This window comes from Hyperolius riggenbachi, chromosome 11 (genome assembly GCF_040937935.1).
Source record: "Hyperolius riggenbachi isolate aHypRig1 chromosome 11, aHypRig1.pri, whole genome shotgun sequence".
Classification (NCBI taxonomy): domain Eukaryota; kingdom Metazoa; phylum Chordata; class Amphibia; order Anura; family Hyperoliidae; genus Hyperolius; species Hyperolius riggenbachi.
Window position 1 is genome coordinate 4,302,073 of NC_090656.1, and position 17,606 is coordinate 4,319,678.

Genomic DNA, 17,606 nt, shown 5'->3' on the forward strand with positions numbered 1-17,606 from the left:
TGAATTCCAGCGTGGTACCGTGATAGGATGCCACCTGCACAGTCCATTTTGTTAAATGTGATACTACTACATATTTTACAGTCAACTATAAGGCTGGGTTCACACTAGCACTAAAAACATTCTGTGAAGCGAAACGAAACCGAGCAGATCTGAACAGATGCCAGGCAGAGCAACAGGAGTCGTTCACATCTGTCCGTTTGCCTCGGATTTGTTCGCTCTATTCCAATGAACGGAACGCAAGTTTGTCTCCTGGGCGATAATCCCAGATTGGCCAAACAGAGCGGAGGCCAACAGAATCAATGATAGCCTATAAGAATAGTCATTGTCCTACGTTTTGTAAAATAGTCACCTGCCACCAACTATTCGGGTCCTCTGCGCTCTGCTGTGGACCATTCAGTTCCTGTGCAAACTAGAAATGCTGGTCTGCAGCTCCCAGAGCCCCGGCACAAGCATTAGGCTATAACTGGTTTGCAATAGGCCAATGGGCTACGTCCCTACCCAGGGAGGATTGCCATTGGTCTTTTGCTAATTAGTGGCGCCTGATGCTACTGCCGGGGCTCTGGGATTGGTATACCGGCATTTCCAGCATGTGAGGGTCCTGAATGGATGTTGGTGATGGAGGAACTCAGTGACAGGTACTGAGTGCTGGTGGTGAACAAAAAGACGATAGTGGAAAACTAGGCTATTGCCCCGGGGCCCTGGAGCTCTGTCTGGTCCCCCCAGGCCTCCCCTCCAAATTGTGGTCCTTAAGACCCCTGCAGAGTTTTTGGCAGTGCCGCTGTTCCCCTGTCCCAACTGGCACGCTCCTCCCTTAGACCATTCATACCTGTCATCATCCCTGTGCAGGGCCGTTTTTAACCGAAGCCATTGCAGGTCATTGCCTGGAGTGCTGTTGGTCCCAGGGGGTGCCTCTGCAGTGCTTGCTTGCTAATGGCGTTCAGTGTGATCAGCAGCAGTGGCTCTGCCACTGACAACCCACCCCACGCGTGTGCATGCTGGAGGCTGCACACCTACTCCTGTGGCTGCCTGGAGCTGAAGCGTGTGCTGCATGGAGTTTGATGCCCACGGAGACAGTTGAAGAGTATGCTGTGCCTGGTCAGTACACATTAAAGGGAAACTGAAGTGAGAGGTATATGGAGGCTGCCATGTTTATTTCCTTTTAAGCAATACCAGTTGCCTGGCAGCCCTGCTGATCCTCTGCCTGTAATACTATTAGCCATAGCCCCTGAACAAGCATGCAGCAGATCAGGTGTTTGTGTTTCAGACTTTAAAGTCAGATCTGATAAGACTAGCCGCATGCTTGTTTCTGGTGTTATTCAGATACTACTGCAGAGAAATAGACCAGCAGGGCTGCCTGGCAACTGGTATTGATTAAAAGGAAATAAATATGGCAGCCTCCGTATACCTCTTACTTCATTTACCCTTTAACATCAATGTCCCGACAGCTGATGTGTCCCTCGCTACAGCTCCACTTCCACACGGTGGCCCGGGGTCCCCTCCGTTGCAGATGCGGACCGACATCTACTGCGCATGCGCTCATGTGTGTCCGCGCTGCTCGTGACTGCGCTTACGTGGCTTAGAGAGTTCTGCACAGAAGTACTGACCACGTGAGTGCGATCACCAGCGGGGCGTGCCCGTGCAGGCGCAAAAGATGCTGAGGTTGGTATCTGCAATGGAGGGGTCCCCAGACATGGGCTGGAAGGTGCTGCTAGGGACATATCGGCTGCCAGGGGCTGAAGGAAGTCTCAGGTATCTCAGACCGATTGTTCAGAGGGCCCCAGCGCAGCACAGAAGGGGTGGATGAGGATGGGGAAGCTGTGGACCATCCAGAGGCATCATACCTCCCAACTTTTTGAGATGAGAAAGAGGGACACTTAAGCCACGCCCTGATCACGCCCCCGTCACACCTCTAGTCACGCATACAATAAAGATTTCATAAGAAAAATATGTTTTATACATCAAACCACACTGGTCTTTCCTCTCTATTCTGGTTCATTTTCCTTCATAGTACTTTTAGTAATGATCAATTTATAGGATGGGAATAAAGTTTAGTGTCAATCAAACACATTTTTAGTATAGAAATATATATATTTACATAGAAAGAGGGACACAGTCCTGCAAGTGGGACAAATGAGGAGGAAACAGGGACAGTTCGGAGCACCCCCTACTGAGGCATACAACTTTCTTGTTTTTACTGCAGGTTCCCTTTATTCATTTTTTTTTTACACTTTGTCTCCCCCTGGCGGCCGCACAGAGCCAGCTTCTCCCGCAGTGTGTCTCCCACAGGCTGCCGTAGCCGGGAGTGGAAGCCGGAAGTCAGAGGGGACTGGATGATCGGAGCGCAGAGAGGGAGTCACAGCGGCCGCTGCAGCGCATGGAGAGGAGCCGGAGGAGCGGAGCTATCCCGGGAGACACCCGATCCCCCCACCGGAGGCAGAGAGGCGGCTGGTGAGAGCTGTGATCCCGCTGTGTGCCGGACTCACCTCCAGGGGGCGCTGCCCGGCTACTGCCATACAGCCTAATTCCCTATACAGCACTGACATCTTCTGCAGCACTGTACCTACCATAGTCATAGAGTAATGTCCTACCATATTATTATTATGTATTTATATAGCACTGACATCTTCTGCAGCACATTACAGAGTACATAGTCATGTCACTGACTGTCCTCAGAGGAGCTCACACTCTAATCCTACCATAGTCATAGAGTAATGTCCTACCATATTATTATTATGTATTTATATAGCACTGACATCTTCTGCAGCACATTACAGAGTACATAGTCATGTCACTGACTGTCCTCAGAGGAGCTCACACTCTAATCCTACCATAGTCATAGTCTAATGTCCTACCATATTATTATTATGTATTTATATAGCACTGACATCTTCTGCAGCACATTACAGAGTACATAGTCATGTCACTGACTGTCCTCAGAGGAGCTCACACTCTAATCCTACCATAGTCATAGTCTAATGTCCTACCATATTATTATTATGTATTTATATAGCACTGACATCTTCTGCAGCACATTACAGAGTACATAGTCATGTCACTGACTGTCCTCAGAGGGGCTCACAATCTAATCCTACCATAGTCATAGTCTAATGTCCTACCATATTATTATTATGTATTTATATAGCACTGACCTCTTCTGCAGCACATTACAGAGTACATAGTCATGTCACTGACTGTCCTCAGAGGAGCTCACACTCTAATCCTACCATAGTCATAGTCTAATGTCCTACCATATTATTATTATGTATTTATATAGCACTGACATCTCCTGCAGCACATTACAGAGTACATAGTCCTGTCACTGACTGTCCTCAGAGGAGCTCACACTCTAATCCTACCATAGTCATAGTCTAATGTCCTACCATATTATTATTATGTATTTATATAGCACTGACCTCTTCTGCAGCACATTACAGAGTACATAGTCATGTCACTGACTGTCCTCAGAGGAGCTCACACTCTAATCCTACCATAGTCATAGTCTAATGTCCTACCATATTATTATTATGTATTTATATAGCACTGACATCTCCTGCAGCACATTACAGAGTACATAGTCCTGTCACTGACTGTCCTCAGAGGAGCTCACAATCTAATCCTACCATAGTCATAGTCTAATGTCCTACCATATTATAATTATGTATTTATATAGCACTGACATCTTCTGCAGCACATTACAGAGTACATAGTCATGTCACTGACTGTCCTCAGAGGAGCTCGCAATCTAATCCTACCATAGTCATAGTCTAATGTCCTACCATATTATTATTATGTATTTATATAGCACTGACATCTCCTGCAGCACATTACAGAGTACATAGCCATGTCACTGACTGTCCTCAGAGGAGCTCACAATCTAATCCTACCATAGTCATAGTGTTATGTCCTACCATATTATTATTATTATGTATTTATATAGCACTGACATCTCCTGCAGCACATTACAGAGTGCATAGTCATGTCACTGACTGTCCTCAGAGGAGCTCACACTCTAATCCTACCATAGCCATAGTCTAATGTCCTACCATATTATTATTATGTATTTATATAGCACTGACATCTCCTGCAGCACATTACAGAGTACATAGTCCTGTCACTGACTGTCCTCAGAGGAGCTCACAATCTAATCCTACCATAGTCATAGTCTAATGTCCTACCATATTATTATTATGTATTTATATAGCACTGACATCTTCTGCAGCACATTACAGAGTGCATAGTCATGTCACTGACTGTCCTCAGAGGAGCTCACACTCTAATCCTACCATAGTCATAGTCTAATATCCTACCATATTATTATTATGTATTTATATAGCACTGACATCTTCTGCAGCACATTACAGAGTGCATAGTCATGTCACTGACTGTCCTCAGAGGAGCTCACACTCCAATCCTACCATAGTCATAGTCTAATGCCCTACCATATTATTGTTATGTATTTATATAGCACTGACATCTTCTGCAGCACATTACAGAGTACATAGTCATGTCACTGACTGTCCTCAGAGGAGCTCACACTCTAATCCTACCATGGTCATAGTCTAATGTCCTGCCATATTATTATTATGTATTTATATAGCACTGACATCTTCTGCAGCACATTACAGAGTACATACGGTAGTCATGTCACTGACTGTCCCCAGAGGAGCTCACAATCTAATCCTACCATAGTCATAGTCTAATGTCCTACTATATTATTATTATGTATTTATATAGCAGTGACATCTCCTGCAGCACTGTACAGAGTACATAGTCATGTCACTGACTGTCCTCAGAGGAGCTCACACTCTAATCCCACCATAGCCATAGTCTAATGTCCTACCATATTATTATTATGTATTTATATAGCACTGACATCTTCTGCAGCACATTACAGAGTACATAGTCATGTCACTGACTGTCCTCAGAGGAGCTCACAATCTAATCCTACCATAGCCATAGTCTAATGTCCTACCATATTATTATTATGTATTTATATAGCAGTGACATCTCCTGCAGCACTGTACAGAGTACATAGTCATGTCACTGACTGTCCTCAGAGGAGCTCACAATCTAATCCTACCATAGCCATAGTCTAATGTCCTACCATATTATTATTATGTATTTATATAGCACTGACATCTTCTGCAGCACATTACAGAGTACATAGTCATGTCACTGACTGTCCTCAGAGGAACTCACACTCTAATCCTACCATAGTCATAGTCTAATGTCCTACCATATTATTATTATGTATTTATATAGCACTGACATCTTCTGCAGCACATTACAGAGTACATAGTCATGTCACTGACTGTCCTCAGAGGGGCTCACACTCTAATCCTACCATAGTCATAGTCTAATGTCCTACCATATTATTATTATTATGTATTTATATAGCACTGACATCTTCTGCAGCACATTACAGAGTACATAGTCATGTCACCGACTGTCCTCAGAGGAGCTCACACTCTAATCCTACCATAGTCATAATCTAATGTCCTACCATATTATTATTATGTATTTATATAACACTGACATCTTCTGCAGCACATTACAGAGTACATAGTCATGTCACCGACTGTCCTCAGAGGAGCTCACACTCCAATCCTACCATAGTCATAGTGTAATGTCCTACCATACAATTATTATGTATTTATATAGCACTGACATCTTCTGCAGCACATTACAGAGTACATAGTCATGTTACCGACTGTCCTCAGAGGAGCTCACAATCTAATCCTACCATAGTCATAGTCTAATGTCCTACCATATTATTATTATGTATTTATATAGCACTGACATCTTCTGCAGCACTGTACAGAGTACATAGTCATGTCACCGACTGTCCTCAGAGGAGCTCACAATCTAATCCTACCATAGTCATAGTGTAATGTCCTACCATATTATTATTATGTATTTATATAGCACTGACATCTCCTGCAGCACATTACAGAGTACATAGTCATGTCACTGACTGTCCTCAGAGGAGCTCACACTCTAATCCCACCATAGTCATAGTATAATGTCCTACCATATTATTATTATGTATTTATATAGCACTGACATCTCCTGCAGCACTGTACAGAGTACATAGTCATGTCACTGACTGTCCTCAGAGGAGCTCACACTCTAATCCTACCATAGTCATAGTGTAATGTCCTACCATATTATTATTATGTATTTATATAGCACTGACATCTCCTGCAGCACTGTACAGAGTACATAGTCATGTCACTGACTGTCCTCAGAGGAGCTCACACTCTAATCCTACCATAGTCATAGTGTAATGTCCTACCATATTATTATTATGAATTTATGTAGCATTGACATCTTCTGCAGCACATTACAGAGTACATAGTCATGTCACTGACTGTCCTCAGAGGAGCTCACAATCTAATCCTACCACAGTCATAGTCTCATGTCCTACCGTATTATTATTATGTATTTATATAGCACTGACATCTTCTGCAGCACTGTACAGAGTACATAGTCATGTCACTGACTGTCCTCAGAGGAGCTCACACTCTAATCCTACCATAGTGATAGTGTAATATCCTACCATATTATTATTATGTATTTATATAGCACTGACATCTTCTGCAGCACTGTACAGAGTACATAGTCATGTCACTGACTGTCCTCAGAGGAGCTCACAATCTAATCCTACCATAGTCATAGTCTAATGTCCTACCATATTATTATTATTATGTATTTATATAGCACTGACATCTTCTGCAGCACATTACAGAGTATATAATCATGTCACTGACTGTCCTCAGAGGAGCTCACACTCTAATCCTACCATAGTCATAGTCTAATGTCCTACCATATTATTATGTATTTATATAGCACTGACATCTTCTGCAGCACTTTACAGAGTACATAGTCATGTCACTAGCTGTGCTCAGAGGAGCTCACACTCTAATCCTACCATAGTCCTAGTCTAATGTCCTACCGTATTATTATTATGTATTTATATAGCACTGACATCTTCTGCAGCACTGTACAGAGTACATAGTCATGTCACTGACTGTCCTCAGAGGAGCTCACACTCTAATCCTACCATAGTCATAGTGTAATATCCTACCATATTATTATTATGTATTTATATAGCACTGACATCTTCTGCAGCACTGTACAGAGTACATAGTCATGTCACTGACTGTCCTCAGAGGAGCTCACAATCTAATCCTACCATAGTCATAGTCTAATGTCCTACCATATTATTATTATTATGTATTTATATAGCACTGACATCTTCTGCAGCACATTACAGAGTACATAGTCATGTCACTGACTGTCCTCAGAGGAGCTCACACTCTAATCCTACCATAGTCTAATGTCCTACCATATTATTATTATTATGTATTTATATAGCACTGACATCTTCTGCAGCACATTACAGACTACATAGTCATGTCACTAACTGTCCTCAGAGGAGCTCACAATCTAATCCTACCATAGTCATAGTATAATGTCCTACCATATTATTATTATGTATTTATATAGCACTGACATCTTCTGCAGCACATTACGGAGTACATAGTCATGTCACTGACTGTCCTCAGAGGAGCTCACAATCTAATCCTACCATAGTCATATGTCTAATGTCCTACCATGTTATTATTATGTATTTATGTAGCATTGACATCTTCTGCAGCACATTACAGAGTATATAGTCATGTCACTGACTGTCCTCAGAGGAGCTCACACTCTAATCCTACCATAGTCATAGTGTAATGTCCTACCATATTATTATTATGTATTTATATAGCACTGACATCTTCTGCAGCACGGGGTAATGCACAGTAAAGTTTGCTCCAGGCAGCAGAAAGTTTAGAACAGGCCCAGATCACACAGAATTTTTGTCTGAAAAGAAAAAGTGCAAGAGGTACAAGGGTAACTGGAAACAGACCAATGAGGTGGGAGGGCGGTAAAGTTGATCATATCAAGATTATACGTAGCAGAGCAAAAATATTTATCTCAATGCCTCGCAAAACCCCCAAATAGAAGGTTTTGCTGACCACTTTCTAAAGGCTTCAGTTCTGCTAGACTTCAGTGTGAGGCCCACAGAACTAAAATCTTCAGAGTGATGCCTAAACAATGAAACCTACTGACTGAATGCACAACAGAACTGCAGTCTACATAGCAAGGTCTGCTGGCCATGTGGCCAAGGCTTGTTTCCACTAAGGTCTCCAGAAAAGCATTGCAGTCTTTCAGAGCATGAGGTTGGGGTGCTTCAGGACCCACAGTGGTCCACCAAGACTGACTGCAGTGCTCAGGGTTTACCCAAAGCCTGGTTCACCAGCTACAATGTTAGGGTTTGGGCGAGCTGGGGCAAAGGTGAGAAGACACACTGTCACATGCACTGATTCACTGGCAGGCTGTAGCGTAAGCACCATCAGGGCATGCTAAGACATGGAGAAAGCCTGGAGGAGCCGAGGGCTTTCCAGGGTCAAGAGAGAAACTGGACAAATAATTACAATCTGAAGACACAACAGGAAGAGCAGCCGAAATACCAGGAATACTTGAAGTTTCAGGGAAACCGGGCAAGGTCATAAATGAAAGATTCCAGCAAGAGTTTACGGGACCCCAGAGATGAGTGAGAAGTGAGGAGGTATTTACAGAGTAATCTGGAGACCTCACACAGGGAGGAGAACACAAGGGGACACAGGAGCCACAAAGTGCAGTATTATTAGTCCAGACTATGGTAGGATTTCTTGAAGACTTTTATACTGACGAAGTGCAGTGCTTATGGGCGACCACCAAAGAGACAAATTTCTGCTCTCAGGCCTAGTGCACACCGGAGCGTTTCCGCTGCTGTTTGCGATCTGCTTGCGGGTGCGGATCCGCTAGGGTAATGTATTTCAATGGGCTGGTGCACACCAGAGCGGGAGGCGTTTTGCAGAAACGCATACTCCCGGGCTGCTGCAGATTTTGGATTGCGGATGCGTTTCTGCCTCAATGTTAAGTATAGGAAAAACGCAAACCGCTCTGAAAAACGGCACTTCAGAGCGGTTTGCCAGGCGTTTTTTGTTACAGTAGCTGTTCAGTAACAGCTTTACTGTAACAATACATGAAATCTAGTACACCAAAACCGCTACACAAAACCGCAAAATGCTAGCTGAAACGCTGCAGAAAAATAAGAAAAAGCGTTTCAAAATCTGCTAGCATTTTGCGGATCTGCTAGCGGTTTTTGGTGTGCACCAGCCCATTGAAATACGTTACCCTAGCGGATCCGCACCCGCAAGCGGATTGCAAAACGCTGCCGAACCGCTCTGGTGTGCACTAGGCCTTACTCTCAGCCTCAGGTTGCTGGATCAGGCAGGTCGCACTTGTGTGGTGGGAACACTGAATAGATTCTTATTATGGATCTCTGTATAAGCATACCTCTCAACCATTTGAGATGAGTAAAGGGGCCCATACACCTAACAATTTTCCCACAGATATTCAGCAGATTTGATCACTGTGATCTAATCTACTGTGAAATTGTCGCGCAAACGCTGACAGAACGATCGATTTCCATCTGAAATCAGTCGTTCCCGTCGCTGCGTCTGTGCGGAAGATTTTTCCCAATCGCCGGCGGGTCGGGAGTGCGTCGATAGCGGCGTTCGAATGCCCGACGACCGACGCAATACATTACCTGTTCCGGCCGGCGCGACTCCCCCGGTCTCTGCTGTCTTCTTCTCCGCGCTGGGCTCCGGGCTCCAGGGCTGCAGCTTCACTGAACTTTCTGTCCCGGCAGGAAGTTTAAACAGTAGAGCGCCCTCTACTGTTTAAACTTCTCCTGGACAGGAAGTTCTGTGAAGCCGGAGCCCAGAGCGGAGAAGAAGACAGCAGAGACCGGGGGAGTCGCGCCGGTCGGATCAGGTAATGTATGCAGGGCAGGCAGCTCCACAGATTGTGAATCGATTTCAGCATGAAACCGATCACAATCTGTTTGCAGTAAAGGTGGCCATACGATCCCTCTCTGATCAGATTCAATCAGAGAGGGATCTATCTGTTGGTCGATCTGATGGCAAATCAACCAGTGTATGGCCACCTTAAGACGGACACCTTTAAGACACACCCTTGCCACACCCCTAACCATGCCCCTGCCACACCCCTAACCATGCCCCCGCCACACCCCTAGTCATGTAGGCAAGAAAAAATTCATAAGCACGAGATTTGGAGTCATGTCCTATCAACTTCTCTCCTGTGGTTTTCTTGAAGGTGTTATGCTAGGTACACACGATGCGTTTTTTTGGTCAATTTTCCATGTGAACGATTTTCCGCTCGATTTCTCACCTGATTTATTTATGAATTTCCATTCAGTTCTATGAGAAATTGACCAGAAAAATGATCGAAAACAATATCGGACATGACGGAAATGATCTATCAAACCATCTATCTAACACAAAATTGTATGGTGTGTACCTAGCATAAGCTTCAAACGTTACCAATACAATACCTTTAAAACTACCAACATGTAAGAAAATACTCAAAATATGTGCATTACTTTTTTTTTTTTTTTACCTACTTTATAGTACTTTTTAAATTGCCAAGACGTGCTGATAAGTTTTTTTTTTTTTTTTTTAAACAAATTTTATTGGTTTTAATAAATGCTCTAAACAGTTGAATAAGCTGGAGAGCCTGTGTAAAGTATCACAATATAGAATCATCAATCGTGATTCAGGAATCGGCATGTGTCGTACAGGTAAACATTCAGAATCTGTACAAAGTTGGGCAGCTACAAAATAACCCAGAAACTCCAATCACTGAAAGTGGACCTGAACTCTTGCACAGGACAGAAGGGAAGCATAGAGAAATGCACCCTGTATGTATTTAGAGAGTTTAGCCTGTCTAATCCAGGGCTGTGAAGTCGGTCCAAAAATCCACCGACTCCGACTCCTCAGTTTAGGATTCCACCGACTCCTCGACTCCGACTCCTCTAATTTGCATATTACAATTTTGTTGATTAAAAGTATGTAACATGAAATTCGTCTCTTAACTGCCAACGCTTAGGAATTTTACAAGACAACTGAAGTGAGAAGGATATGTAGACTACTATATTTATTCCCTTTAGTCTAAAACTAGTCCTTGGTAAGAGTACTTGTAAAAGGTACAAACCGGAACAAACAGTGGCGTAGCTAAGGAGCTGTGGGCCCCGATGCAAGTTTTACAATGGGGCCCCCCAAGCACTCTATACATAGCAATTGATACGGTGCTCCAAAAGCTGCCAATGGCAACTACAGAGTCAGAGGTGCAAGGAAGGGATGGGAAACAGTTTGTTAATGATTACCTGTCACGGACGATTGCGGGGACGCAGGCGCGTCCTGGAACCGCCCGTGAAGAAAAGAACGATCGCACTCGATTCCTGCGTCGATTGCGCTTCAAATCGGTACAATCTGGATTTATTGTGTAGGAGGTCTGCAGTCCCTTCTTAGCAGAGGAATAGCATCACCTTAACTGCAGGATGGCTCTTTTGATATGCTAATGAGCCTAATCTGCCCTGGAGGGCCCTGGCTTCAAGCTGTGCTGATGGCCATCCATCAGGTACAAGGTGACAAGCATCCTGGCAGAAGCAATCTAGCTGGGGGGAAAGCCAGACCCACTGGCTCCCTCACTGCAGGGGAGATGACACCTAGCTGGCTGCCCCAAACTTCAAAGAAGCCTTTGCCTGGGAATAACCTCTGTCTCATAGCCATATCTATAACTTCCCAGATCTGTCATATTTCTGGGGTTCCTAAGGTGGCAGCAGTGCCAAACGTGGGGGAAGGGTAGCATGAGCCCCGGTGCTGGTTCTGAAGAAGTTTCAGAACATTCTGAGGTAAAGACTGCCCGTTAGGCAGTCCAACAGTGCCCTAATGGTACCACAGGGGTCCCACCCCTCATGTTTGGTACCAGACTGCTGGGTACATCGAGGCAGATCTGGAAATATTAGTAAATCTGCCCTGACCTGTACGGTTCTGTGAGATAGAGCCCATATATGGGTAGATATGATTTCTAGCCCCAGTACAAGAGGAGGGCTCATCTCATCTTTGAAGGAGGTGTATAGCTCCCCGCCCTCACTCCCTCCTACTGAAGCAGGGGCATAAGAATGGCTGAGGACTAAAACTCAGTGTCCTCCATTCTGAAACATCTTGAACTCATTTATGCCAGCTTGAGGATATGCTGGCATCTGCCTGGTCTGAACTCTGGACTTTGATTGAAACCAAGGACTTTACAAGTTTTCCCACTAAAGGACCTCTTTCCACCTACTAAGTATTTTTCTCCCTTCTTTTATTTTCTTACTGGTTATTACTGTCTTAACGATTGTTGATTTTAATAATTGTCTGTATATATTAATTATTTATATTGCGTGAATAAACGACTTTCTCCAAGTCATTCACTTTCCGCTACCCTACTTATCAGCACACACACAGAAGTGATCCCGTGTCTCTGAAGATACGCTACTGTTTGTTGTTGGCTAGACAGAATATCGTGTGTTTAACCGTTTTATTCGCAGGATTAGTCAGTCAGTAAATCGGGTCCACTGGCCCATACCAGTGGTGGTGGCAAATCCCATGAACCAGTGGGTGACGTTGTAATCACCCATATCTCACAGGCTCCCTTCTGGTCGGGCTGCTGCCCAAATTCCTGTCTGTTTCTGCGCAAAGATCGCGACCAAAGCTTGCATGGTCTGTGTGCAGAAACCGATTGGAAGGCAATCTGTGGTCTGACCACTAGGGCTCCTGTGACAGTGTTAGGCAGCGGTTGGGACCTGTGTTGTGCTGAAAGTATCTACGATAGCGCTAGCGCTATCGAGAAACGAACTAATTCGTTGGTGTAGCTGGAAGGCAATATATTTTTTATATATACAGAGAGACTGTGTAGCCAGTACCCCTCCCCAAAAGTTTTATTTTATTTGGCATGGAAATGTCCGGGAACTACAAGAAAATGGGCCTGGCGGACCTGCAAAATCTTTGCCAAGAGAGAGGCATTGATGTCGGCCGCAAGAAACAACAGGACCTGGTAACGGAATTGTTTCAATGGGATACCCAGCAACTGCGGGAGCCGGGGGTGTCCGCTGAAGTGGATACCAGCCCATCTGACAATCGAGGGGAACCAGAGACTGAGACTCCTGACCGTACAGAGGTTGTGCATCCTGAGGGCCCTGCATCAACAGTTACGCCGGAGAATGTCAGTGTGGACCCCAATCCCAGAGTTTCTGACAGTACTCGCCCGGAACTGGCCAGTACTGGACTGTCCGTTTGTACTGATCCGCTAATGCAGCAGGCGTTACAAAAGCTGATGGACACTGACCTGGACAAGTACCTGCAGTACATGCGTGAGGAGCGCCAATCTGCAGAAGCGCGGACAGAGCGCCAAATGCGGGAGGAACGGGAGCGGCAAGCGGCTGCTACGGAACGGGAGCTCCAACGACAGCATGAGCTAAACATGGCAAAAGTGCAACAGGCCAGCCGGAGTTCACCGCCCAGCCTCCCTGCTGAAGGAGCTGCAGCACCCGTAAGTGCAAAATTTAAATTTGCTAATATTGAAAAAGACACTGACATTGACTTGTTTTTGCGGTCTTTTGAAAAAGCATGCCGTCAGTATCGTCTGTCCCCAGACCAGTGGGCCAGACATCTGACACCTTTGCTGCGCTACAAAGCGCTTGATGCTTTCGCAGAATTGCCTGCGGAAAAGGATAATGATTATGCTGCTATAAAAGACGCTATCATTACTAAGTACCAGCTGACGCCAGAAGCCTATCGGAAAAAGTTCAGGGCCTGGCAGAAAAAATCTTCTGACTCGTACCGAGATGTGGTCAGCAGCTTGCTTACCACACTCCGGCAGTGGACTCTAGGCCTCACCAAAGGGTCTTATGGCGTCCTGGAGGACTTGATAGTCCTGGAACAATTTCTGAACATTTGCCCTGCTGATGTACGACAATTTGTGCTAGAACGCAAGCCGGCTTCAGCCACTGTCGCTGCAGACCTTGCTGAGACTTTTGCAACTACCCGGGTGGCTGATACCCGCAGAACTGTCCCATCCAGCTGGAGAGGAGGTCAGCCTAATACCTCGGCAGACTCTCCTGCCCCTGTGAGCCGTCCGCCACAGAGGCCATCCAGCACAGCTTCTGCCCCCAGGGCTGCAGCGCCTGGAGAGGTCATCTGTCACTACTGCCGCCAGCCCGGACACATGAAGTTCGACTGCCCGGAGCGGAGACAGACACCACCAGCACCTGGATCATCTGCATCACCTGCACCTCACCCACAGCAGAGGCATCCCGCCAGCGAACCACAGCCTGGATCATCAGATTTTGTCCTGTTTGCCCGCGGAAAGGAAATCCGCGACCGAACCGACCAGCAGCAACTTGTTAGAGTGAACGGCAAAGTTGTCACCGGATTCCGAGACACCGGAGCTGACATCACGTTAGTTCACTCACACCTTGTGCCAAAGGAGAGCATCAACTCCAGCCGATCCCTTGCCCTTACTGGAGTAGAAGGCACCCTTTTTCACATAGCCCACGCCAGGGTGAAGCTGGATTGGGGAGTGGGAGGGGTCCAAGAAAGGGTTGTTGGGGTTATGAAGGATCTCCCAGTCCCTGTGTTGCTAGGGACTGATTTGGGCAAGCTTGTGTCCTACTATGAACCTGCCACGACCGCCTTGTCGCTCACGGAAGGAGACGGACTCTCCACCCACCACCAGGTACTTTATACACTTGGGGGAGCACCAGGGGGAGGCGGGTTGAATGTGCCCAGTTCAAGGGTACCAGGTTCAATAGTGCCTGCTTCAAAGGCACCTGAGTTTGATGTACAGACTGTCTGTTGTGAGGATGCTGTAACTGTACCTGAGTTTACTGTACAAACTGTCCGTGATGAAAATGTTCCTGTTACTGTTATAAATGCTTGTGACAATGATGTAGGTAATGCCAATATGTGCCATTCTGACAGTGTACCTGTGCTAGCCATACCGCACAGCTGCACTGCTCGGAACCCGAGCTCAGAACAGGTGGAGGGGGTTCCGGCCTCCTCCCCCTCCTCTGACCGCAGGGATGAGACCTTTCAGCCGCTGGCCTCGTGTGACATGAGCCAGTTGGCTGAAACTGACAGCGCCATATTCTCAGCCGCACTACAAAGTGACCCAAGCCTGGAGGTGCTCAGGCAGCGAGCCGCTGAGCCCCTCGCAGACGGGGCCGCTTTCAAGGTGTACTGGGAAGGTGGGAGACTGTACAGTGAGTCTGCACAGCCCCCTACAGGTAGATCCCACGCGAATACCAAATGGCTTGTGGTCCCGAGTGCGTTCAGGGGACATGTGCTGAAATCCGCACATGGTAATCCTCTGACCGGGCACTCGGGTGTCCGCAAGACACTCGCCGGTATTCGGAAACAGTTTTATTGGCCCCGGATGAACAGGGATGTAGCCAACTACTGCAGGGCATGTGCCGTCTGTCAGGAGCTGGGAAGGTCCAGGGATTCCCGCGGGGTTCCCTTAGGTCCACAGCCACTCAGCAGGGGAACCCTGCGTGGGCTGGCTGTTGACCTAACCAACCCACTGCCCGTTGTCCGCAGTCCCGGCAGACACCACGTCCGACTGCAGTGGCGCAAACGCCCTGTCCAGAACGGTCCATGTTGGGTCAACCCTGAGGGTAGCCGACCGCGACCGGTCCAGGGGAACCGAGCCACAGGCTCCAATAGGTTTTCCCGCCGTACCGGCAACTCGAGACCCGTCAGCCAGGCTAGCGGCGCCGCCACACATCTTGCGGATGAGTGGCTAAGCCACGGACAAGGGGGGGGGCTGTCACGGACGATTGCGGGGACGCAGGCGCGTCCTGGAACCGCCCGTGAAGAAAAGAACGATCGCACTCGATTCCTGCGTCGATTGCGCTTCAAATCGGTACAATCTGGATTTATTGTGTAGGAGGTCTGCAGTCCCTTCTTAGCAGAGGAATAGCATCACCTTAACTGCAGGATGGCTCTTTTGATATGCTAATGAGCCTAATCTGCCCTGGAGGGCCCTGGCTTCAAGCTGTGCTGATGGCCATCCATCAGGTACAAGGTGACAAGCATCCTGGCAGAAGCAATCTAGCTGGGGGGAAAGCCAGACCCACTGGCTCCCTCACTGCAGGGGAGATGACACCTAGCTGGCTGCCCCAAACTTCAAAGAAGCCTTTGCCTGGGAATAACCTCTGTCTCATAGCCATATCTATAACTTCCCAGATCTGTCATATTTCTGGGGTTCCTAAGGTGGCAGCAGTGCCAAACGTGGGGGAAGGGTAGCATGAGCCCCGGTGCTGGTTCTGAAGAAGTTTCAGAACATTCTGAGGTAAAGACTGCCCGTTAGGCAGTCCAACAGTGCCCTAATGGTACCACAGGGGTCCCACCCCTCATGTTTGGTACCAGACTGCTGGGTACATCGAGGCAGATCTGGAAATATTAGTAAATCTGCCCTGACCTGTACGGTTCTGTGAGATAGAGCCCATATATGGGTAGATATGATTTCTAGCCCCAGTACAAGAGGAGGGCTCATCTCATCTTTGAAGGAGGTGTATAGCTCCCCGCCCTCACTCCCTCCTACTGAAGCAGGGGCATAAGAATGGCTGAGGACTAAAACTCAGTGTCCTCCATTCTGAAACATCTTGAACTCATTTATGCCAGCTTGAGGATATGCTGGCATCTGCCTGGTCTGAACTCTGGACTTTGATTGAAACCAAGGACTTTACAAGTTTTCCCACTAAAGGACCTCTTTCCACCTACTAAGTATTTTTCTCCCTTCTTTTATTTTCTTACTGGTTATTACTGTCTTAACGATTGTTGATTTTAATAATTGTCTGTATATATTAATTATTTATATTGCGTGAATAAACGACTTTCTCCAAGTCATTCACTTTCCGCTACCCTACTTATCAGCACACACACAGAAGTGATCCCGTGTCTCTGAAGATACGCTACTGTTTGTTGTTGGCTAGACAGAATATCGTGTGTTTAACCGTTTTATTCGCAGGATTAGTCAGTCAGTAAATCGGGTCCACTGGCCCATACCAGTGGTGGTGGCAAATCCCATGAACCAGTGGGTGACGTTGTAATCACCCATATCTCACAGGCTCCCTTCTGGTCGGGCTGCTGCCCAAATTCCTGTCTGTTTCTGCGCAAAGATCGCGACCAAAGCTTGCATGGTCTGTGTGCAGAAACCGATTGGAAGGCAATCTGTGGTCTGACCACTAGGGCTCCTGTGACATTACCACTATTCAAAGTATCTATAGAAGTGATTATTATGAGCACAGGACCAATAGAGAGCTAATACTGTAGTTGAGGGAGGGCCCTTCGGGGCCCCTCTGGCCCAAGGGCCCCGATGCGGTCGCTACCGCTGCACCCCCTATTGCTACGCCCCTGGGAACAAACAACATCTATCAGGCCCTAGGCAATGTAAGTGTGGGTGCATGTAAGAATGATGTGCAGGTACTCTGCAGGGGAATGAGGAGATTGTAAACAGACAACACCTCTGTGTTCAATGTGCACAGCATTCTCAGTGGATTCCCTGCAGCTCTGTGGGGAGTGCATATGTAGAGTATAGTACTACTGTGTAACAAAGTAAACCTGAGACAGATGAAATTAAAGTTTTATACATACCTGGGGCTTCCT

The 17,606-nt window shown here is 46.5% G+C and overlaps 1 protein-coding gene across 2 annotated transcripts in view; it reads left to right on the forward strand.

The window, feature by feature from the left end:
• The first annotated feature begins 2,314 nt into the window (after positions 1-2,314).
• CCDC102A (coiled-coil domain containing 102A) overlaps positions 2,315-17,606 on the forward strand; it is a 43,220-nt gene continuing 27,928 nt past the window's right edge. For both annotated transcript variants that reach the window (XM_068259975.1, XM_068259977.1), the window contains exon 1: positions 2,315-2,448. The gene's annotated coding sequence lies outside the window, so the exon portion shown is untranslated. The remainder of the gene's footprint in view (positions 2,449-17,606) is intronic.